Below are 25,347 nucleotides of genomic sequence, written 5' to 3'. Positions count from 1 at the left end.
CTAGGATGGATTATCGACATTGATTATTTCATGGACCACTGATACCCATTTGTTAAGAGAAGCTCGAAGATGGCTTCTCCCTGACTGAAATCTTTTACGAGCAGACAGCATTTTAAGTATTAGGAACCTGGGATTTGGGCCATTTTTTTTTCATCCCCTTCACACTCCTCCTCCCCCCTCCTCAATCTACTCGGTGTCCTCTTCCACTCCAAGAGAAAAAAAAGAAGTGTCAAAAATTAAAGTTCATTATTCACTATGGCCTTAGTTTCTCAACTCATCATAACCATGTCTTCTTTAAAAATTAATGATTGCAAGCATTTAGCCACTGGTTGTTGCTATGAAGATCTATGCAAAAAGCAAAGATCCCTATAGAGTGCGTGATATATGGAATTCTCTTTATTACTACAATAAAACTTACTGACATTTCAATACTTCTGCAAATAGCATTATAGTATCAATCTTCTGAATTAGGTTGAAAATTAAGTTGTAAATTAAAAGAAAGTGTACTTTGGAATACAACATGATATGTCACCTAGAAAAAGACCTTTGTGCATAACGGAGCTGAGCAGAAAAACTGAAAGATAAGCCCAGGTGCCTCTAAAGTGCCTATTTCATCATAAAGGATCTAGGTTATATTTTACAAGAAGAATACAGTCTGAAAGCCCTGGTATTTCACCTCAGGAGAACAGATTCTGAATCTCTTTAAAAAAAGATGAATTTGACAGCATCAGCTCATTAGCAGAGATGCCAAAGAGCCTTCACAAGGGACAGGTGGGATTTTTAGGTGGGAGGCAAGCTTGGGAGAGCGGGGAGAAAGAGGGAAAGATGAAAAGGGAAGGAAAAGGGCTTTAGTTTACTATAGGGCCTCAGTGAAAATATCCTTCCTTCTTCAAATACACTTCCCACCTACTTGAGTTACCAGAAAATAACAAATTATATCCACTATTACACTTGAGTTGTGCCAGAAGAGTAAAAAGTGTTATATTTCAATCAAAGTATAATGGATAAATACCTTCACTTACAGACCTATTTGAAACCATTAATAATGCAGGTTAATGGCTGAAAAAGGAATTTCTTTGCCCCCCAAGACAGGTCTTCCCATATTTTCTAAAACAAGAGCTGCTAATGAGGTGATACATCAGGCTGAAATTCAAGCCAAAATAATAATAATAAAAGAATGTACTCATGCTCACTGTGCATCAACACAACCCAGTACAAGTTGGGTTTCAAGAGGGGAAAAGCACATACACTCATACCCAAACAAGGAAGATGTTATAGGGAAGAAAACTACCAGAATAAAAAACTGAGGCCTCCAGGTCAATCCTATATATTCAGCAACCTCAATGTTTAACAGTTTCTCTACCAAGTCCTCCACTGTTAGGAGAAGAAAGACACATCCCTTAGAGTGCTCAAGCTAACAAGGTCATAGGATTTCTTTTTGAAAAGCATAGAGTTGTGCTACAAAGATATGAGAAGCTTAAATATTCCTAGTCACTAAATGGGTTCAACAGTTAATTGGTGTTCCAAAAATCAAGCCAGTTGTCATTTACAGTTTATCACGCTCTTCATAAAATGGTGCTCTCTGTTCACTCTCTCATAGAAAGGGTATGACACCCAGGAGTGAAAATAGATTTGGCTTTGGTATGGATAACCATCTTCCAAAACCACCAAAAATACACAGGAAGCAAGGTTTTCTTGCCCTTACCACACAGCCATAAATATCATCCACAGGCTCAAGAGATACCTATTAGAGCAGAGAGAGAACTAACAGTCCTCAGACAAAAAGGAACCACACCAGTATCAGTTAAGCAATAGATCTGATCTTCTCACAATGATACAAGAAGGTACAGAAGTGCCAAAAATGTGCAAAAAAAGCATTCATTTTCCAAGCTTCATCCAAAACCAGATGAGAATTCCTCTACATATACAAAAGCCTATCACATGGCTTTATGAAAGGAATAATTCCCGAGTGCCTCGCAGTGTTGTTTAGACATCAGTTTCCAACTGCTGCAATATTTAATGCAATAACAGAGACTGTAACAGTATTCACCAGCACAGACAAACTATTTAACCATCTTTGAAGGTTTACAACTTCTGTATGGACAAGATGACCCCAAATTTCAAGTCATCTCTATTGCAGTTTAGAAAACTCACGATGATCACTCAGGCACCTGGAGTTTAAACACATCACCCAGGAAGAGAGATTCAAACCAGAACAAGCAAAGCAAATAAACCACATCTCTAATAAGTCAAAGACTCACACAGCCTATATGAGTACTGCACATGAGATTTGTTTCACTGTAGCAGAACCCTGTTTTTACAGTATTTGACATTGGCAAAGCGAGATCTTGGTGATGAGTCACTGAAACTGCAGTTATAATTGCAGATTTGCAGCACCATGTTGAAATCGGTGTCACATTCACGTCTCTAAACGTGATGCAGTGACTACTATTGCTGTTTAGCAATAGATCTATACAAATTTAAATGGACCATGGTTTTCTACAGTGAACCCTCAGACACGCTGCACTTCCCCTTGTTCTCATCACCTAAAACCATTAAACCACAGCTAGCATTAAAACAGAGCCTCGGTTCTGTTAGTTAACTTCTAAATGACTAATATACACAGAAAAGAAACACCTTTGAGAGAGAAACACTCGAGGAAGAAAGAAAGAAGTGACTCAGAGTCATGTTTGTGAGATTTTCACAGCTAATCACACACAAGACTGATTCACTGCTCACCTCGCTCTGTTCACTCATTTTTCATATCATACTTTTCACTGCCCCATCAGCCTGCTCCACCAAGGTCAAATGAAGGAAATGATAGCACACATACTACACTAAGATTTATTATAAACAGATTTGCTTTCTTCTTACGTGGAGGAAATGTGTTACTGACATTAGTGTTTATAAAAATTAAGGTAAGCAGTAGAGGTTATGAGATTGGATGCATAACAAATGTTAAAATTGCAATTAAAAGGGATTTATTCGTCTCTAGATCTTTTCAGTGCCCAAGATTTGTTTTAAACCAACAAAATGAGAAAAACTTCCAACATGTAATGTGAAAATTGTCACTGTTACAGAAGTCAAGTAATAAGATGCCTTTTTTTTTTACCCCTCCCTTCCTTTCTTACACTTTAAGTATCAAACCTGAGGTATAAATTCCACTTCAGCCAGATGAACAAAGCAAAGCCCCCATGAACTCACATGTGTGACCATTAAGAATGAATGCACACTCAGAAGATCAGGCCTGAAAGTAACATATTAACTAAAAGCGATGGTTTACAGTGTCTTAAGTAGGGAAGCCAAGGGACTGGGACACCATTAAGTTTGTCTTTAGAAAGCAGAGTGGTATTTCACTGCTTTGAATCAGGAACTAACACGGTGAAGAATTAGTGAGCGACTTACAGTGCAGCTTCTGATTTGTCAAGAAGGCAGTCAAACATCACACGTCTATCATTCTCCACTGAGAAGCCCATTCTGAAGACACCCAAGACTCCTGTTTACTTCAGTGCCTTGCATGGGAAGAGAAAGTTCTACGAGGCAGTATAGAAGAGAATAAATAAAACTGTCTTGTGTCATTGCCTATGAATGACCTCAGTGCATCACTACATTAATTTGCCAAGAGCATAACAATTCTACTGAAGAAGTAGATTTCTTTTTTTATAGAAGAACTGGACATTTTTCTTGGTGTCTCCTCAGCTTGTGATTAACAGCTAATGCTGACATCCAAACATGATGACTTCTAAAAAGATGACTGCAGGGCCAACACACTCAATTCAGTACCACCACCGGTAGCACTGACAAAAATCATGTCCCTGCACTTATAGTAAAACAGAGGAATAAAAACTAAAGTAAAAAGTGAAAGAAGACAGAAATTTTCTGACAACATCAGATATGCATCCATGCTCAGCCTAGACATTACTGACTCTTCAACCTACGTTAAAGAAACCTCGTGACAAAAATCCATCTCAAGGAAATCACCCAGCCAGGCCCTTAAAAATGCAGTTACACTGAGAAAAAACACACCTCCAATCACACTTACCCATGTCAATGACTGGCAGCACTTTCTCTTTTTTTACATACTTACTGTAAATGTTGTCTAGCAAATGAATCGATGTTCTCTTCTCATATATCACACCACAAAGGCTGCTCCTGGTAAGGCATTAGGGGCTTGGATCAGGCCTGCATATAGCTGCACATACAGCAATCTTTGACCTGACACACTCCCAGAACCCATAAGAAACCTATTGCCCAGAACCATAAGAAATCTACTGGGCATTTTTTATAGTTTATATATATATATACAAATGAATAAATAACACCTCTAAACAGACAGCACACATAACATGGAATTAGAAGATTCTCATTTTCATTCTTAAATAATTATGGAAAATAGAAGACTATGAATGGAGAAATTCCTGGTCAGTGTGTTATGGGGTTTTAATTCCACAGAGTCCACACCAGAACAAGATCAAGCCCCTCTCCCAGGGTGACTTTCCTCAGCATTGCTTCTTTGCAAGCACAGAGGATGCAGTAAATTATCTCCTAATGTCAGCCAAATTAATTTCAAAACCAAACCGAGAGAATGCAACACACAACCTAAATCCTAATCTCTTATGCTCCAACAAACCAGTTCTCACTTGTATTGAGGACAGCATCCAAATTTTTACCTGACCAAAAAGCTCTAAAAAGACAAAAGATTATCCAGTTGTTTCCTCTCTTCCAGGAAAGAATTCTAAGTGTATGTTGCATAAGGGATATACATCATCATCTTCTTCCATCAGTGTGACCAGAATGGCTCTACCTAATTTAAGGAGTCCTCAAAGAGAGCATACAGGGTAAACGAGAAGGTGATAGAGATGGCTCACACCAGGCTTTCCAAAGACACTCGCCCTGCATTCAGTGTCCACATCCTGAAACCACTGTACATGACCACAGGTTTCAAAACCAGACTGGCAAGCATAGCATCCAAGGTGAACCACACAAGTATTCCATGCAACTTTCCAAGTCCAAACTAATTCCATGAAGATGTTTGGAGACTCTATCAATAAAGAGAAACCCTCCAGTTTAAAGATGGTTATGTGTTTCATGGGCACCGTGCAAAACTCATCAGTAAAAACCACATACTGTAATTATCTTCATAGCAACTCATACATTGACACACATCAGGCTAAATTGCCTTGGTTACAATTCAATTAAACACATGATATTACTGTGTAAACAGCTTTTACAACATACTACCGAAGCCAACAATTGAGAAACAGTTTCTTTTTACTCGGATCAGTTGTGGTTTTCTTTCCCCAGTTGAAGGCACATCAGGGTGCTACGTGGAAATGTCTTATTAGCACCAAGCAGTCAGCTGCTTTAGAGTCGGCTCTAAAGAAGGAGAAGGTAACAGCTTGGGCCAAATCGTGTTCTTCAAAGTGTCTGTGTGAATATAAAGGAATCCCACTGGAGACAACACAACCATCCCAAGTTGCCAGCAGAGAACATTCTGCCCCCTATGTCGCATCTAAACTTTGATTTTCATTTGCTTTTACTGCAGTGATATTCACATTTCCAAAACTAAAGCAGCTGACAAAATTAAGCCCTACCTAATTCAGATTTCTCTGTTCCTATACGAGCAGCGAAATAACAAAAACCACCTTGTGATCCTCTCATGTAAATAAAATTTGGCAGCTGCCTAAAGCCATAGGTTAAAAAGCAGACAATGTCGTGGTACTGAGAAGCAAGTGGGAAAGCAACTGATTCCTCCCCTTTAAAAAGAAAACACACATAATGGGTTTGTTATTGCCATGCATCTAAAGGCAGTATCCAAAAGTGTGCCTCCTAGCAGGAGCACAGTTTGCAAGGGAAGTGAATGTTTTTATTTAGGCTAGCAAAAGCAACAATAACTGATTAAAGCAAATTTAGGGGAAACATTAAAATAACGGCGGTGGAAAGAGAATTTATTCTGCTCTGGCATACTGTGTGAACTTATTGCAAATAATCAAGTGCTCAGTTTGAATTAACTGAGTGTGAGTGAATCTCGGGAAAAGGAGAGAGGGATGGCAATAAAAAGCACCAACAGGAATTTGTTAGCTCCTTCTGCTGCTTGGTTTCTTCATATATTTTAAGAAAATCTGCAAAGATGCAAAGAATCCTCCTGTGTTCGGTTAGCAGTAAGTAAATTGCTGTGGGCTCTGAGTGCTGGAATACTTTAGCAGGCAATTCCTCTCTGTCTTTCATTCTGTTTGTCTGTGTTAAATTCCCCCTCTGCCCTCATCCATTCTCACATCCAGTTCCCAGCTTTGTCCATCCATCAATCCACACACTTTGTCAGTGCTGACTTCATCCTGGCTCTCACAATCACATCCAAGCAAGGCTGCTGCCACGAGGGAGCTTTTCGCCTCCCATCTGCGTCTCCCTGATCTGCTGACTGAGGCCCTGACGCTTGTCGTTTTCTATTGCACAGGCAAGCAAAACCACTAATACTGAACCTGATTTCTATCGTGCAGCTTTTCACCTTTCCTATCTGGAGGAATAGAGAAAGAGAGAGAGACAGACAGAGGAGGGGAGAGAGAGAGAGAGAGAGAGATGTTTGCTGAATTTTCTAAAACAATTCGTACTCCAGTCAGGTTGATGCTCAATTCATCTTCAGCACTACAAAACATCAATAGAAATCACAAGGAGAAAATGTATCACTAATTAAGGGTTGATAAGCTCTACGTCAAGAGCAGTTTAAGGGAAGAAAAAAACCCCAAACTCTCAACAGCTTCTACAGATTCTCTGCCAGCTAAAATCCACAAGCAGCTTCATGGCAACTTCAAGTTAAAATCTCATCTCATTTTCTTGCATAAAATATGTTTTAAAAGCAACACTCTGGGGGGAAATAACACACCAAAACCAGATGTGGCTTTATTCAAAAGGCAGTTTACAAAGATTTCAATTTCAACTGGAAAAACATAAAACCTGACTAAGGAAACAAATTGTTACCTAGCAATGAAATGCTACGAAATCATCCTTCGGTTTTGCCCGCTTCCTTGTCTCAGTTCAGAAGGGCAATATTCTCAACACACAACAACTCCTATTAGTATTTTTCTTTTAATTAGTGCCTAGGTACTTGCTAACACATAGTGCTGCCTTCTTTAAAAACAATGTGTGATCACCTCAGCAGTAGCTAGAAATGGCAAAGTTCTTCAAATGTTCAGTCTGTGAGCTGCAAAGCAGGAACAGGGTGGAAGACTGGATGTTATCACTAAATCAGGAGTTAAGCAAGCAAAAGCATTTGATGAAATGGAAATTAACTCATCTTCATCATTATCATGTACCTGACTCTACCTGTAAAAACAAACTGGAACAAGAATGTTTCTGACAGGTCATTTTAGGAACAGGAATATAAAACTGACATGAAATCACTCACTGAGGAACTAAAACCTTCCCACAAATAACTTCTGCGTCCTGGCATAAATCTTTTTGCCTAATTGTGTCTCAGTTTACAAACTGCTTGCTCACAACAACTTTGTGAATGCACTGTTTAACTCACTGCTAATGGAATATTTTGATAAGTTTGAATGAAAGATCCTATTAGCATAAATATGTGATTGCTGTATAAGCCGTGCAACACGCTCCAAATACTCTGGAAGTTGCTGGGCTAGAAGAGCCTTCATTTTGAGCCCTAGATGCTACTAACTATCCCCTTACTGCTCAATTCTCCACTTCTGAAAGGTGTAGAATGAAGAAAGGAAAAAAATACGCCTAACAATCAGGCCCAGGCTTCTCTCTTTCATCAAACCCCTTCCCTCGGGCATCAAACTGCTCTTTCCTAAAAGGCATGCTGACACACCCAAGAATCACATTGTGTCTGCACACATGCATTTAATTATTGTATCACACATATAATTTACTTTATTAGTTATTTTTAGATAAAACTTGAACATGAAGCCAATAAAAGAAAATACACAAAGGAAGGGGGTAAAAAAAAGAGACTCTCAGGTGATCTCAGCTAATGAAAGTAATGTCTTTGTCCCAACTCGCTTGTATTTGTGACCAGAGTCTTTCTGCCATATCACTCGTCTTTGGTTTCATTTACTAGAACCCCAGAACAACACCCCACTTTCAGGTCCGAAACTGTTGGTCTCAGGTGTGTTTCTGATACGATACAGTAGAACTGAAAAGCAGTAGAAGAAACTCTTCTTCGCTGTGCTACTATACACACATCAGACATCTCTAATTAGACAGCAACAAAATTTTATTAATAGGCTGGACATTATGGAATGAGCTTGTTATAAATGGGCCCTGTCAAAGCCTTATTCAGCTACCAAATGAGTATTCTCAGTTCACTGCTCGCATCTGAAGCATCACCGCTAGTGCCGGATAACAAATGATTGCTATTAACCGTATTGTTAGTAATGATGGCTGAAAACAAACAAAAACCCATAAATAACAGTCTACAGAAAAATTAACCCATAAACTTGATAGATATCCAGCTGAGAAATAATAAATGACACTTTGGATCCTGCTGGGAGAAGCTAGTGGTTTTTGTTTTCTTCTCTGTCATTAACACATTTTCTGTGCTAAAAATTAGATTCTGATATATAATTATCAACGCTTCCAGATATTAATTCTGCTATCGCTCCCTCTGTTTCTCTGCTGGTTGGATGTAATGTTATTCACAGATTACTCTGAGAAAACACATCAAACACTTAACAGAGCAGGTCAAAGTGACATGCAGCTTTTGCTGACAACACCAACCTGCTCAGCCTTTTTTACCGGGGACACAAAACAAATTTCTCATATTAATTAACTCTGGTTTCTTTGCAGCTAGAACAAATCTCCTCTTTGGAATGTGAGCTAAGCATATTCCCAGCTGTCCTAATGTAGGCTGTATTGAGGAGGAAGAACTGACAATTATTATCTCGCATTTATACAGTGAAATCCACATTTGTTAACATCCAAGAGAAACAAGCCTATTTTCACAGCCAATTAAAACAAGTCTCTTTTTACCAGATATATCATCAGTGGCAGAGCTGTGCTTTCTCCTTTTAAGAAAAACAAAAAAAACATTAAAAAAACCACTAGGATGTTTTCACTGAAGAAAACAGGCAGCTCTATTTTATTCAGCAGAAGAAAATTTAAGAGCAATTATTTACTTGCCTCCAACACAAAAACTTTGCAAGCTTCGCACACAAACAAGGCAGTGAACGGGTCTTTATTAGGCATAAATACAACTCCACGAGAAAACACAGAGTAATATCACAAAATAATTTTGCATTACTACCTGGAAAATGTTTGTGTACATGAGTAACTTGAAGGAATATTACTGATCATGGCAAATCATTGCAGCATCTCAGCCCTCTCTCAGAAACGCATCCCTTTTCTGTTGCATTTTGTTCAAAGCAGGTTAGGTGACACCTTTCTTCCACCCCTTCCCCTTCTCTATGCCCTCCTCAAAGCCTTTACAGGCTAATTTTGCCCCCATGGACTAAAAGGCTGTTCAGACACCCCAAGTTACTTATTCACAATTACACTGCCAGGAACACTTTACATTTTCTGGTTCACGCTCTGTGCAGTTTGCAATAATTTTTTTAATACCACTCATAAGCCTTTTTTATAACACATTTTTAACTATTTTGACATATACTCATCTTTGACTCCCTGTATTTATAGTGACATTTAAGTTCACTCATTTGAGCAATGACTTTCAGTCCCTCAGAGTTCGGTGAATAATGTGCTTCAGAGTATTAAAGAAAAAAAAACCAGCCCTTAAGTAAACAAAATTAGAGGATCTAAGTAGATGTAGATCACAGATGTAAAGTACAAAGAATGCATAGGATGAAGCAGACTATTTTCTGGACAATATTTCCTCCTCTTCCCCCACCTACAATAAAGCATAGAAGAATCCAAGCAATGTTTCTGCCAACAAGTTAGAAATCCCCCTAAACTGCAAATATTCAAGGGAAACGGCTTGCTCGCTCCTCACATGTTCTTTTGCAATTAAACAGCTCTCCATTATGTTCATAGTAGCATCTAAGGAAAAATGTTTTGGAAAAGCATTTAAATGAATTAAAAAGGAAGATTGGAGAGAGCGTTTCCTGCTCTGCACGCCTAGCTTTTAATTTCCACATTGTGTCCCCATGGCCATGTTTTGCTGATGACAGAGTCTGACTGTAAATCCCATACCTGCTATACACTACGTTTTCTCAGTATCTGGCACTGTGATATTAAATAACTATAAAACTAGAAAGCCAAAATAACTAAATCACCTGGCAGCCAATTTCTGAGAGTTAAACCACAAACCCGGAAAATGGTGGAGTGTGTTGAAATAATGTAAAGGAAACCCATAAATTCAAACTTTATGTTCTGTAAAGAACAAATATGAAGAAGGCATCAAAATAATGAAAGATTGTTTATGTATTCTGGCATGAAATGGGAATGTGTTATGAGAGAGAGCGCAATGGCAGAGACAGATCGACAGAGCTGACAGTGTGGTATTCATCCTGCATGGTACAGCAGACGTCCTGCTAGTGGCAGTCGACAGCGCAATAAATCAAGGGCTCTCGATGCTGTACCTACAGCTTATTACATCCAAGATGACAAATAAATAATAATACCTGTCACAGCGGCCCTTTGCTCAAGGATTGAGCCTGAAACCTTTTGCTCATCACTCCTGGTCTTAAGTGAAAATACTAGAACAAGGGAATTGAAGGCCACGGTTTACTGAGCTCATGAAACACAAAGCAAGCTGGCCACAGGAACTAGAACCAAGCAGGAAAGGTCAAGTAGCAAGAAAGGATAAATATTTAAATAATCCCAGAAAAAAAAGAGATGGCAACACTGCACAGCTGTGAAACTGCAAGAGCCCTGTACAAACACCAAGCCTCCGAGGTCTCAAGCTAAGGCCCCAAACAGTTGAGCCTGATAGCATTAACTTCCAGTTTCCCTTCTCCAATTACACATTTGAGCACTTAGCTGCAGGCACATTGGCTTCCTCCACTACCACCCTGTAGGCTTGCTGTCCTCTCCAAGTGGGATGTCAGGCAGAGAAACCATTAGCCCTTCCCTCTCCCACATCCCCCAAAGCCAAGCATTGAATCTGCATCTCCATTTTTCTCTTTTTAATATGAGTTATTTCCTCTATCTACCTTCTTAAAATGCTTTTGACATTTAGAACACCTTGAAGTTCCTTCATCACACAAAAGATACTACAAAAAAAATGAGTCAGTGCCAGAACTAATACTGCAGAGAGGTTTCATTTATCTCAGCTGGTCCACCAATTGTAAAAACATGCCCACAAAGTATCCTGAGTCCATCACCAAAAACAAAACAGGTTGTTTTCTTCAAATTAAACCGGGATTTCTCGTTAGAGAATGGTAAAATATTCCATTTAGAACAAATATATTTCTTTCTAGAGTACTCATGGCAAGAGAGTATACTGTGTTTACATCCACTCCACCTCTTTTCTTCTTTATGTAAGCATGCAGTTGGACTTTCAAGCAACACAGCATTGAATTAATCCAGTGTTATTTCTAAGGCCCATTGTCTCAACCTGCATACACTTTTGTCCTAACTCTTGCTTACTTCTTACTTCATTCTTAAAGGAAATAATACACATTTTGCTGCATTCCTCAATAAAAGTTGGTCAATACAGCAAGTGGTATACTACAAGGCATATTAGAGCAGCACAAGTCAGACAATACATATCAAAAACTATCAGCTTACACAGACTATCTCGTGCTGAGGGAGGCATCCTCCTCTAAGTTGCATTTATTTCTTCTCTGATCACCTCCAAATACTTCATCCTTTTTCAGATACTTGCCTACATAGTGGGGTAACCAAGAATAAGGGATAGTAAATAGAGTTTGTCTAATTTGTTTGGCAGTGTCCCTCCATTGCTTATTTTCTTCCCTGAAACATTAGATTTAGGCACTTTGGTACATTTAGGCTAAGTCAAATGTACCAAAGAATGGTCATGATCAAGATATATTAGCATATTTCCAAATTACATCTATAAGTTTATGCAACTTCAACAGGTCCTGAAGTAATGAGGTCAAACAAAAGGTTGTTCACCAATAAAACCAGCAACACAGCTTCTAACCGAAAAACATATAAAATTCCAAACATTCCTGGTTTGCACAGCTTCTCTGGAGACAGATATCAGTGAGACAAGAGGGTCACGTTTTGTGGCTTGTAAGCCCTTCTTTGACCAAGTACTTTCTCCAAGCAAAATGTTTCAGTGGAAAAAAAGGGTCTGCAGTTAAAACTCTGTTCAACATTGTCCGGTTAAGCGTTTTACACCTTTGATGCTTTTAAGAATACTTTTCCCTTCCACTTGTTTTGAAATCAACTACAATCACAAAATAACTACCTATATAGAGATAAAGCAGAGAGAACTTTGGCCAGGATGTAGCTCCTACTCACAGAGCAGCAGACAAGACCTTCATCTCTCAAATTCATTAAACCTCGTTAACACCTGCAAAATGGGAAGTTACCTTCGTCCTTCCCAGCCTGCAGCTGCGATACGAAATTACAAATAACCCCGAAAGCACAGTTCCAGTCACTTTGGTCAGCATTTTACAACACAGCAGCAGGCAACTGACCTAAAACCATGCTGGGCTTAACGCTGCAAGCCCAAGTGGCATAACTGCAATGTTTTAAATACAGTGCAGGACTAAGTCAAAAGTCCTCACTATCCTCCAGAGGACAAAGCCTCGTCCTTCCAGATTGCTGGTTCTAAAATCGTCGTGTTACCAATTGGACAACGTTTGAGCCACACTTGGATTTAAAATAGTCTACTGAGTTAAATATTATGACAAGGCCGTGATGAATCCTGGTTTTCAACCTATACACAAACTGCATCCATGTGTACAAACTAAACTTGCTTTGGAGGATTTGTGTATCCAGTGCAGTGCACTGAGGCAGGGATGATATTTCCTCCTGGTGCTCCAGAGGGATGATTGCCATCACACAAAGCACAAGATGATTATTGTGGAAGTGGGTGAGCCCCAGAAACCTTTTAAGAAAATAATAAACCACCACACACATTTCATACATACAGGTGCACATAAATGACAAATTGGTTTAGGAGAAGCTTTATACTTAATTACTTCTACGGGTGCACTGGGAGAGTTTGTCATAAACTCACGGAGCCTGCTGCATTTGTACTGAAACAGTGCTCTAAAAAGTGAACCCCGCTGCTAATATTTTTATTTGAATAAATTATCACCCAACACAGCCACCATCAACATTTTACAGAACGAGAACATGGATTTCCCTAATTCCTCCGACCCTAATGCCAGTCACTATTGGGAGCATTTAGTTATAAATTGTCTTTCAATAAAAGTAAAAGCTCCCAAAACAACAAAATGAAAAGACACAGCAGCTTAAATCAAGGAAGTCAATTTCCACATGCCCATCCTAAATATTTCATAGCCCTATTTTATTCTGACATTTGTAGATGACTAAAGTGTTACAAAGGAAATAAAATGCTGATTAAAGAGTTCACTGTCATAAAGGTTACTGAATTGTAAATGGCCCTTTCCATCTTCCTGTTAATAGGTACCCAGCTGTAAACATCATGAAGGATGTGACGGGAGGCCTGTGCTGCTCCTTTAGGAGTCGTATATACATTAATCACTGAATCACCAAGCCATGCTTAATTGCAAGTTGTATATCACACAAATCCATGGTAAGTAGAAGGAAACTCATTATTGCTGCTTCATAACTACTGGGTACTTCTCATTTTAACCTTCTCACACCTGGGACACTGTTGTTTTACAACGTGAATGCAGAAAAGGCATTAAGTCACTAATTATAGTAACACTGGATGTTATCCTGCTGTTTCAACATTTTTCCAAATAAAACTAAGTACAAAGACCAACACAGAAAGATTATTTTTTTCATAGTTAAGTGAATTTTAGAGTATTTCTTTCATAGAGTGTAACCCATGGAAATCCATTATTCCCTGATAGTTTAAGAACTGGTTAAATGATAAAGAAAAAAACACAACCCTCAACACTTTATTTTGTTTTGACAAAATTATTGATTTAAATCCCATCCAATAGCACAATACTATTTAAAGGTCACCTAAAGAAAAATGAGTTTACACTCCAACAGAGCAAGCTTATCTGTCATGAAAGTGTAATGATGTGTTTATACTCTCACTAGCGTGTATATATTTTCCAGAGAGATAAGAGATTTTGTGCAGGTGAAGCCTGACAAGGAAAGAAAAGGGAAAAAATTTGAGGTACTTAAAGTCATTGCTAAACCACTAATAGTCATTCCAGAATAGCCTCCCTTCCTGCCCCCCCATGTGTTCTTATAAACCGTAGAGCACTGGAAATTCTTCTATGCCGGTCATTAGACGCTTTCTCAACACTTAGATTTGCAAAGCGTGCCCCACACCTTATGCATCTAGACACTGAGAAATGGGAGGGTTTTAATAGGCATAAAACATGTTTCCATTTGTATGCTACAAGTGTTTTAATGAAAACTGTTTTGAAAAACACCATTATGCATCCTGGTACACCGCTCAGCTAAAAATATGTTTATTAATGCAAAACGTTCAAAACAGCTCCATTACGAAGATAAACCCTATGCAACTAACATCTATTTTTAATGCCACGTGACTCTTTCTTGTCCCCAGTTTTCAATTCCAGTGGTAAATGGAATCAATGTTTTCTCATACCTAAGATGCATCAAGGTGTTCTTTAAATCAACTTTGCCCTAGGATATCCATTAACTGCTATCCCAAACCTCTTGTCACTCCTCTCTGCTCTGTAAGAGGACTAAAACTCTTCTTATAGCCTCCATACACTCAGATGATCCCTCTTCAGATACATTTGAAGGATCTGCTAAGTAACCAATTATGCTCCTTTTCTTAAAAAAAGAGCTTTGCTTATGCCTTTTGAGTCCACTCTGATCATCCCTACTATCCCGTACTGATACATTACATGCTGCTTCTGAGTTTTTATGTCTAGATTACATTGCACCAAGCTCACAGCAACTCCACAAGACTCACCTTGGAAATACCTGAGCATTTTGCTTCATTGCCCAAAATAAAAGCCTTTGATTTATACCAGAACATTTTTATCTTACTTAGCAATTCCGCGTTCACGGAAAGAGATTTCTCAAGCTCTCCTCTCATCTTCAGCTGTCGAGATGTACAAAATAAAAAGAGAAGTCATGCCATAAAAACAGAAAGAGACTGAACATCTTTGAATAAAAATGCAGTAAAGGCTTTTACACATGCCAATAGAAACTGTAGTTTGGGACATCACATTTATTCTTAGATTATGGGCGCCTATACTAGGAGAATCCTTTCTAAAAACTTGGCTAACTTTCTTATGGAAGGAAAACCAGTGCTTCCCTACATTGCTTCAGATAGAAGCAACCCAAATAAAGTCTTTGCTTCTGGAAATCACACACTCGACAGTCCCTAGTCCTTACTTATGACAAGCACAGCCTCACATGGTGCTATATCCAACCCATGCATCCTTTAGCAAGGAGGATGATTCCATCTGATAAAAAGATGAAGTTAAAAGGGGGGGAGGGGACAGCAGGACAAGAAAAGGTCGTAGAATGTGTTCTCTTCCACTTGCAAAAGAAGCAGAAAGGCATCTAGATTGGAATCAAGTCAGAATTCAAAGCAGTTCTTAAGTTATTTGTGGTTTGGAGATCAACAGTAGAATCATAGAATGGTAGGGCTTGGAAGGGACCTTTAGAGATCATCTAGTCCAACCCCCCTGCAGAAGCAGGGTCACCTAGATCAGGTCGCATAGGAACATGTCCAGGTGGGTCTTGAAGACCTCCAAGGAAGGAGCCTCCACAACCCCTCTGGGCAGCCTGTTCCACTGCTCCCTCACCCTCACAGTAAAACAGATTTTTCTTATATTTAAGTGGAACTTTTTGTGTTCCTGAATTAGAAAAGGGGAAACAATGAAAGGACAGTATGTCACCTTCATTACAGGTATCTAACATGTATATTACACTAGCAAAAGGCTTTCTTTGTCCCTAGTTTGCATACTGTTGAGAATAAAAACAGTTCCCTTAATTCACCAAAATCAAAGATACTGATTATTTCACAGGATATTTTCTTTCCAGATGTTCCAGCCTAAATCAGACCTGCTCTGGAGAAATGCCTCACCCATACAGCATGTACTCAGAACACTCTCTCTGCAGTATTCAATCCAGCACACAAGGAATGGTTAAGACAAAAGTTCTATTCCCAGTTAATTTCCATTTTTTAAAACAAGGGGGTTTAAACAGTTTCTCTTCAACAATACCCGTGTTTAACACACTCATAAAGCAGAGACACACAAGAACTACAGAACATCTATATGCCATAGATCAAGGTCTCACCTAGCTTCTGGAATCCTGCATGCAATATCAAACGTAAAACTAGAAACCATGACAAGAAATGATACTCCACTGACTGATACTTAACCCAAATTCAGCCCCTCTGAACTACATCCCTGCTTGTCTTTCATTTCTAGTCCCAGCTTCTCAATACATCAGTTTGCTCAGTACACAGGGGAAAAAAAAACGGTGCAGTAATAATTTCTGCTAACTGGTAGGTTCAGCCTGAAAGCTTAATCCATCATTCTAAAAAAGCACTTGCAAAATTTCAGATAAGAAGTGCTTCATTAAATCTGAGGAGCAATTGTTTTATGCATGTCTCTTGCATTTTGTCCCATCTTTATGCACTCCATAACCTTCATCCAAAATGACATGAATTTTAGGTATACAATCCTCTGTGTTGAGTCTACCACGGCGACATTGCCAGTCATGAGAAAAAAAACAACTGTGGCCAGAAATCAACCAGAAGTTTTAGACAACATACCATGTGTTTTTTCTAACCTGAAAACTAAGAACTGACATGTTAAAAACAGAAAGTCTCGTCTAGAAAATATTTCTCCAAGTTTTTTGTGGGGGTTTTTTGGAGGGGTTGGTTGGTAGGTTTGAGTTGGAGTACTTTGGTTTAGTTTCTTTGGGTTCTTTAAAGAATTTTACAACAGGAAACTATTCTAATGAAACACATTATGCTCTGCACACTATGTAGTTGAACACATGACCAGATGACATACAAAACACACCACGTTGACTTCCTCCCAGAACACGCACAGGGATATCGCTGGCTGTAAATTGAAGGCGAAGGCTCGTCTCCCTTGTTTAATTAACTGTACATGTGTGAAAATACCAAGTACACAAAAACTGGGATTCTAATTGCTGTTACTCTGCAACATCCCAAAAGCCTTCATCTCTTGTATTTGCTGTCACATTATCTAGAAACTTATAAGTTTTTTAATTAAAAACAACAACAACAAGAAAAAAGCCCAGGATGTGACACAACATGTATTTAGAGAGGAAAAAAAAGCCAATATTGTTTATACAGTGCAATTGGATTAAAAAGGGATTGAAATTTTACACTCCATGCTATATGTAATTTGCTACTTCCTCCTGCAAGTGACTATGGAGTTTTTGAAAAGATGATGTGGAGGTGAGCTTCAGAAGTCAGTTAAATTTCTTGAAGGTTGTAGCAACTCTTGAAAGATGAAAGAAAACAACATGTAAGAAATTCTTATACTCTCATAGATATACTATATTCCTATATAGCTACACTAGACTTCTATATAGATATATTTCTATATAGAAATAAGAATATATTCTTTTTTATTCTTATAAATAAGAGATTCTTCAACACTGACAACAATGGACAATCTGCACTAAACTAAATCTGAAAAATCCTAAAGTTTCAACTCAGTTTTTGAAAGCGTTATGTACACAAAACACTATCTTTTCCCACATTTCTAGTTTTTTAGGGTCTTTCCCACGGTAATCCAAGGCCACAAGCAATGGGAAAGAGGCAGCAGAGAAAGACTCAGACCCCACAGCTCAAAGTAGCTCTACCTTTTTTTAGGGGTCATCGTCTGTGGTATACTGCACATCTTTTTCCTGCAGCTGTGCCAAGGTCTGCACTGTTCACTCAACAACTAACACGAATGTCACCTAGAGGGATAGCATACTTGTACAGTCGCTTGTTAAGGATGTGACACAGCTTTACAAGAACATGGAATTACCGACCAAGTTCAGACACACTGAGGAATGAGCCAGCTCTTCTCAAACACAACAGCATAATGTGGATAAAAAACAAAATAGGTCTTTGTTTGAGGTTATTATTATAGATCAGGGACAAGACAACAGTTGAAGTACAGAATGAAGGGTGAAGTGCATGTTTCTAAGAGTGCCAATCAATTACAAGGCTTTGTTGCACTCTATGTTGTGCATCTCCTATTCAAAGTTCTCATGGTTCATTAAGGAAAGCTTCAACATGTTAGGCAGTATGCAGTAACACAGGTTTTAACACTTTGGTTAATGTTCATTAACACTGAAATGAGTGGCAAACTCCACTGAGCACTTGAGCAGGCAGACACCCAAGAAATTTTCATTTCAACCAAAAACTCTTATAAAGATGAAAGGCCATTGCATACAGATCCTTCCGCTTTTACACCAGCTCATCAGAATTATTTAAAAAACAGCAATAATCAGGAGGTAAAAGGGGAATCATCTATATACCACAAAGCCTCTCTTTACTAGAGCACCAGTACTGCACTCCTGGAGACAGCTTACAGGGTAACAAGCAATAGATAACTTAGATTTAATAGATTTTCTACTGAGTTGGAGAAAATATCATGGACCCAACACTCATTTTGATTGTCATGGCAACACTGGGTGATATTGTCATCTTATAGCAAGCACAAGTTGCATCGATAAATAGTGGTTACTGTCAGACAACCTATATGCTGACACTTGCTGTTCATCATAGTTTTATTTTCACATGCAAAGAGCAACAAAGTTATGGTCTATATTTGGTGGTAGTTTGATAACACTGATGGAAAAATGTGCAATTCAATTAGCAGTTAGACAAGTATCTGTCATAGATAATAACTTCTTATGTCAGGGAATCTACATACTGATCAATGTGAAGCCATGTGCAATTGCTTATACCAATCATAAATCACTTTCTATTGATTGGCATTCCAAATGCTCGACATAATTAGAAGCTATAGAAAGGGTCAGAAAATAACGCTGTGCATGTCCACAAACCCTTTCTCTTCAAGGTCTTTCTTTATTTGCTGCCCTCAGCTTTAACCAGGGAGGAGGAAACCTGCTTTATTTTTTTGCTTTCTTTTTTTATTATTAGAAAATTAAGCATTCAGCTGCCACTTGATAAATCCTCCTGCTAAAGGTTAAACCAGGAACGTCCCGTGCCTGGGTTTGATCCCCGTGTGTAAATGTGGACTCGCCTACATGCTGCTCATAATCTGATTTATGCACCAATTTATTTTATACATTAGGCACACTGTATGCAGTCTGACTGATGCATAAAAATTTCATGCAGAAAAAAGAAGGACTTCCTTGCACACAACTGCTTTTCAGTCATTATTACCTCTTCGGGTTAGCATCAGAGAGCAGGTAGGACAAATGACTTGATACAGTGCACACGTATTGCCCACTATACAAACATTTTGATCGGTACCTATTTCACTTCACTTTCAGCAGACTCTCAAATAGCTTAACAGCTTTATCTTTAAAGAGATCAGATCTTACAGTTTTGTAAAGATCTCTCTGGTGACAAGCCCCTATCGCTACCACACACCAATTTTCACACGTATGCATGTAAGGCACAGGGTTTATTTTGGGGTACATCTCAAATTAACAAGGTGCAGTAAGGGAGGATACCGTTGCTAATTCTCTGATTATCTCCATCCACCTTTGCTTTGTTATCAATCAAACTGAAGAGATGATTTTGCACAGCTTTTATTTAGAAAAATCAGCCAGAAATGCATCTTCCTATATTTCCCATTTATTAGAAGTCTCCTTTCATCCAAGAAATATGAGACCTGAAATAAATTGTACCATCCTGCCTTTTTTTTCCCTTATTCAAATCCTTGCCAGTGCTAGGCAGTATGCTAATGAAAACAGGTTGATAAATGACTCCCTGATATTTTCCAGACATTTTTCTCTCAGAAGTGCTCTAAACTGATGTAGCTCAAAGAGAATAAGGCGCATTAAGTCATTATATCAATTTTTGTTACCCAGATACTTCAGTCCCAGTTAAGAGCTGACAGCCAATATAAAACAAGGCAAGGGCATCATACGACTCCATCGATCAAACCTTGTCGTAGATAGATTGCCTATTACACAAATAGAAGCAGCAGATTCAGTTTGTAGTTTTATGCTCTCCAATTAAAGGATAACAGGGTACTTTCCCATAAATCTGCTAATTGCAGCTGAATTAATTCCACAAATTTTTACCAAGCACAGACAAAAAAAAAGTGATTGGGTAAGCTAATATAAACTAGCACAGGTTGTCACAAAGAGAGTGCCATAACAGGCTTTTACTATACCTTGACTGAGCAAGGTGTCACAAGTACTTAACTCCATTGGGGTTCTTTGGCAACAGACAACTGACAACCATAAACCATTGCACAAATAGGAGATAATTTATTTGCTGTACTTCCTCCCACCCCAAGCACAAAATAACATCTTCCTTGTAACCAATTAATGCTCCTCTCTAAGCAGGTTGGTTTCTTGTGAATCAGTATTATACAAGCAAAAAGCTCTAGATCACAAAAAGTGCTCCCACATGGGCACTCAGCAAACAATGGCAGGGATCTGCAAAATGCAGGAAACCAGCCTATGGCATTGCTGTGAGCAGAAGTGGAACTACTTCTAAAGCAGCACAGTAATGCAGCAAACCTTGCTTTGGATATTATTCTAATGAGTTTAGGTCTGATATGTAAATAGCTAGACCAACAGAACCATAGATAATTCAGATCTATAGAGAAAGAGCGAGTGCTAGAGATCTCTAACTGTAACTTCTGAAATTATGACTGCAATCAGCCTTGCAATGATACATTATGGTAATAAAAACCTGTCTTTACATTACAAATAAAATAGCTATTTCCTAATTAATTTAAAGAAATTTATATCCAAGCCCAAGGAACATTTTGGGAGCAACAGTTCTTACTGGCACAGAAAAAAAATGTGGATGGCAAGTCTTGCACTGCAGCAGCATATGGCTGTGTATGCCTATATAAAATACAAAACCACAGTCATGATTAATGTGAAGACACAATAGAGATAATCCTTTGACATACTGGAATTGAAGATGGAGGGTACCATTAGCACTAAGAGAGTCAGACACATGAATTGCAAGTTGGATGCACCAAGGGTAAGCTTTCTAAAGAGTTGGCAGCTGGTATCCAAATGCACGCTCTAAAAGGAGTACTTAGTTAAGCTTGGTTTAGTTTTGACTCCTTTTTTTTCTGCATAAATCCACTTCCTACAGTGCCCAGACAGTTTCAACAAAACCATGGAAATGGCCAAATAAACAAAATAACAACAACAAAAATCATCTTACCCTGAAATCAAAGTTCTACATCATGCATTCACCTTACAAATGCCCAGAGGATTTTCTGTCATCATTAAAAACAGCATTCAAAGGCAAAAGACACTTGCAGTGGTGCAGCAGCAAGTTTTCTTAGCACAGTTTTCCTTCGTTTGCTTCCACCTTGTTGAACTTGCCAGAAAAAGTCCCAATTTTGCCTATTGTCATGTGTTGTTAAAAACACGGATCTGTTTTTAACTGGAAAGAACCTATAGAAAAGCCCTTCTAGTTTTAAGTAGAGAAAGAATTGTAGCTTCTCAAAACAGTAAGGTGTCCCAGCATCAGCACTGGAAAACAAATAATCCTGATCTCTAAAGATCCCTTCCAACCCCTACCATTCTATGATTCCTATGCAGGGCCAGCAACAACTGAACTGGGGTTCAAGTGGACTTCTAAAGCTCACAGCAAATGGTTCATGCTGTTCCCTCTGAAAGGAGAAGAAAATTGCTTGGGAAACAAAATATGCCATAAACATAATCCACCCACTTACTCCAAATTACCATAATCAGCAAATATTTCATGCAATCATTTTTAGCATGGAAAATTACTGAAAATGAATTGTTCTCCCCCACTGTCATTACTGGTAGTTATGTCACTTGTTTATGTTCCACGTGCAATCACATATTGCTTTTGGTTTACATCTTTAGAGGCCTTTGGTATGAGACTGTACATCTTCCTCTTGAATGGAATCCAGAATAAGGTAACAGAATGGAATACAGTTATCTAAAGAGACATATTCTGTACTTCCAGGGTTATTTTACCTGTCCTGTTTTCCACAGAACTGTAAGTAAGAAGGTACCATTCCATTATTTCAGCTATTTTGCCCAACGTGACTTTGATCATAATTAAGGTACAGAACATGAAACCAGTATGCTCTTTTTTTTTACTTCTGGAAGCACTGATGTACATTAAAACATTTTATTTACACTGATATAACCCATTCGTGGTATAATTAAATTCTACATCAAGGGCAAACCTTCAGGACCAGAAAATTCTCCAGTCACAGAAAGACTTGTGACCTAAGGACTATCTGAAAAGTTAAAATGGCATAAAAAAAACCCCACATTACAGACACGGCCAACTCTGTAGAGAAGACTTGAAGTGCTAGAATAGGTGAGGGAGAAGGAAGTAGATTGTCCAAGTGGACAACGTTATTCCTTTACAAAGGGGGAAGAGCAGTTGTTCTGCAGAAAGAGTTGGGATGTCCAAAATTCTCCAGCCTAGCTTGCCAGTGAGCTCTCCTTCACACTCAGCATTGCACAGAAATGTTCTTGCAGAGCAAAGCCAGCCTCAGAAGTTTTCACTTCCACCTTTATAGTTTAGTGGAGAAGGGGTAAAGCTCTCAAAGTCACACCACCAAAGGTGCAGCAACTTCAGCTACTACAAAATCGAGGTAAATTTTACCAAGCTCAGTTGAGGCAACAACCTTAAGCCAAAGAGCTTGCAGGTATTTCAGAGACTGCCAAAAACCCAAGGACTCAATCCAAAAAAGAAAGAGACATAGAAACTTGAAGAACAAAAAAGCAGCTGAGAAAACTCCTGCCTAAAACAATTGTCAAAGACCTATTTCATACAACTCTAGAACATCTCAAACTCAGATCAGTGGGAGATACAAGCATTCAACATCTAGAGAAAGGGCAAGGTATCTACCACTAGTACATCGAATATAAGCAGCAGAGTAGGTCTGCAACAGGGAGGACCTATTAAGACTCCCCTTTGTTTTGACTTCTGCTAAAAATAACTAGCAATTCATACCATCACAGCCCTGATGCTGCTACTTGCCTATATTTTTCCCAGCTATGCAAAACTTTGTCATAAATATTCCTATTTATACAGATGCTGCAGACTTATCATCAGGACAGTCCCATTCCAAGAACTTCAGTGCCAGCACCTGGCCTCACCCAGTTACAGTACCAAAGAAAGCTTTGCCAACATGCCAAAGAGAGAGCAAGAGTCAGGAGTGTAAACCCCAGGATTTGTCTTAACACCCTTAGTTGTCAGGATAAAAGAAGTCACACGCATCATGGAGGGCTAAGAGACTCTCCCTTTACACAAACCAACTAGCAAACATGAAAGGTTTTATATCTTATGACAAGAAAAATATAGACTCTCGAAATGCTTTCATGTAGAATTGTCTTTGGCCTCTAGCAAAAGTGTCTCAGGATTTCTTTATATTTATTGGTATCATTATATGTACAGGAATGATCCCAGGAGTAGGGCAGGGCTGAACTAGTTTTAGGTCTGCCTAGATATGTGTGCGTTATTTTGAACTCTAGGAGACTACAAAAAATGAAATTCAAATGACTGGCCAAACTAGCAGGGAAAAAAAAACCCATACCAAGAAAAAATGGTACAAAAATCTAAGACATAAGAGCTGCTATAATTAAAAAAGCAATGAAATAATAAATGTGACTGGAAGGGAAATGTGATGAAGTGCAAAGATACCATGAATAACCTGCTTCAGGGATAAAATACCAATGGCAGTCAGCCCATGTGAATGGCAGCAAGGCTTCAGCCCATCATTTACTGGTTACAGAACATTAATTAGCATTAAAAAAAATACATGTATGTATTAAGTTTCTATCATCAAATAGCATAAAAATATATCCTTTAGCATCTTTGCTTGCTAAGCAGCCGTAGTTCTAAAAACAAGGCAGCGTTTTTGGGACAAGACCAGGTAAACAGGAAGATTTTCATAAATAAGACTGTTCTAAGCCATGTCTGGATTTCATTGGGTTGTGGCAATCACAACATGCAAGTCTGGCACAAAGAATGACTCGGTTTATTTTAATTCTCTTTCTTTTTCCTTCAAATATAAGTTTTCTAACTGCAGAGTCAAGCAAAACTAACATCACCATTTATCCATAGGTATAAAAATCTCTTCTTCTTAATGCAATTCAGATTCATTTTGAATCAGTAAAAACAAAGGGGAAAAATCTCTAACTTCTTTTAGGTTTCTTTCACAGTTCTTAAGAAAATTGCATTATTCTTTGATTTCTGAGAGGCTGGCTGGCAACACAAGTCAGAGTTCCAAGTACTGGGAAAATCTAGGACTGTCTGAATTTCTCCATGTACTGTTCCTTCCCTCAGATTTTAACTGTCATTCAGATTACACATTACTCTGGGGAAGGTGCATTTTTAGCATATACAGTGACCCCTACAACTTTATCTTCAGGTTGACTGGGATCTGCAGATATAGCCCTAACAAGAACAGTTTGGAAAGAAATCTTTTACCTCTAAAGACAGAAAGAATTAAATATTTTCCCCCCTCATTTCCTCATCAACAGACTTTAAAACCTCGACTTCAGAACTCACACTTCAAAAAACAAACAGACCAGCTCAGCCACTTGGCATTTATTGTAAACACTTCTCTAAGGCACCATCTCTTTTTAATTGATGCACTCTTCAAAGTTAAAACAAATACTTCATAATGCCTAATAAAAATTCAGAGCAGTCTCTAACAATCGTATTTCAAGCATTTACCAGCCTGGTGTGCATTTTGATCAAGGAATAAATGCAGAGAGCTCAAACTTTTGCTCCAACATTTACTTTTTTTCTTCCTAATATAAACCTTTGAGAGCACATCTTCTCAGAGTTTCAGATTCCCACTTCAAAAAAGAAACTCTAACAAATCCCTTCAAGCACTCTACGTGAGGTTCTCCTGTTTTGAGGTCTATTTTACTCCCCTGTCCCTGTCGCACAGTCCCAGCTTGGGAATCTAGAACACACAAAACCTCCTCTTTGACAAAGCAATAACTAATAAATCCAATTTTTGAGAAACATTATATCATTTAGACAATCTTTCCACCCCTCAAAGGCTGATCTACTTTTCCAAAGCAAATACATTTTCTCAGGCAAATAAGTGAATCGAGTAACCAGATACATCACTCTTCTGGATACCAACTTTTTCAAGGTGC

The 25,347-nt window shown here is 38.5% G+C and overlaps 1 protein-coding gene across 4 annotated transcripts in view; it reads right to left on the bottom strand.

The window, feature by feature from the left end:
• Positions 1-25,347, bottom strand: part of LRMDA (leucine rich melanocyte differentiation associated) — a 666,943-nt gene that overhangs the window by 469,356 nt on the left and 172,240 nt on the right. The window lies entirely within an intron of this gene.

The sequence above is a fragment of the Colius striatus genome, chromosome 8, assembly GCF_028858725.1.
Source record: "Colius striatus isolate bColStr4 chromosome 8, bColStr4.1.hap1, whole genome shotgun sequence".
Taxonomy (NCBI): Eukaryota; Metazoa; Chordata; class Aves; order Coliiformes; family Coliidae; genus Colius; species Colius striatus.
The sequence above is the reverse complement of the archived record's forward strand: the minus strand, read 5'-3'. Positions and strand labels throughout refer to the sequence as shown.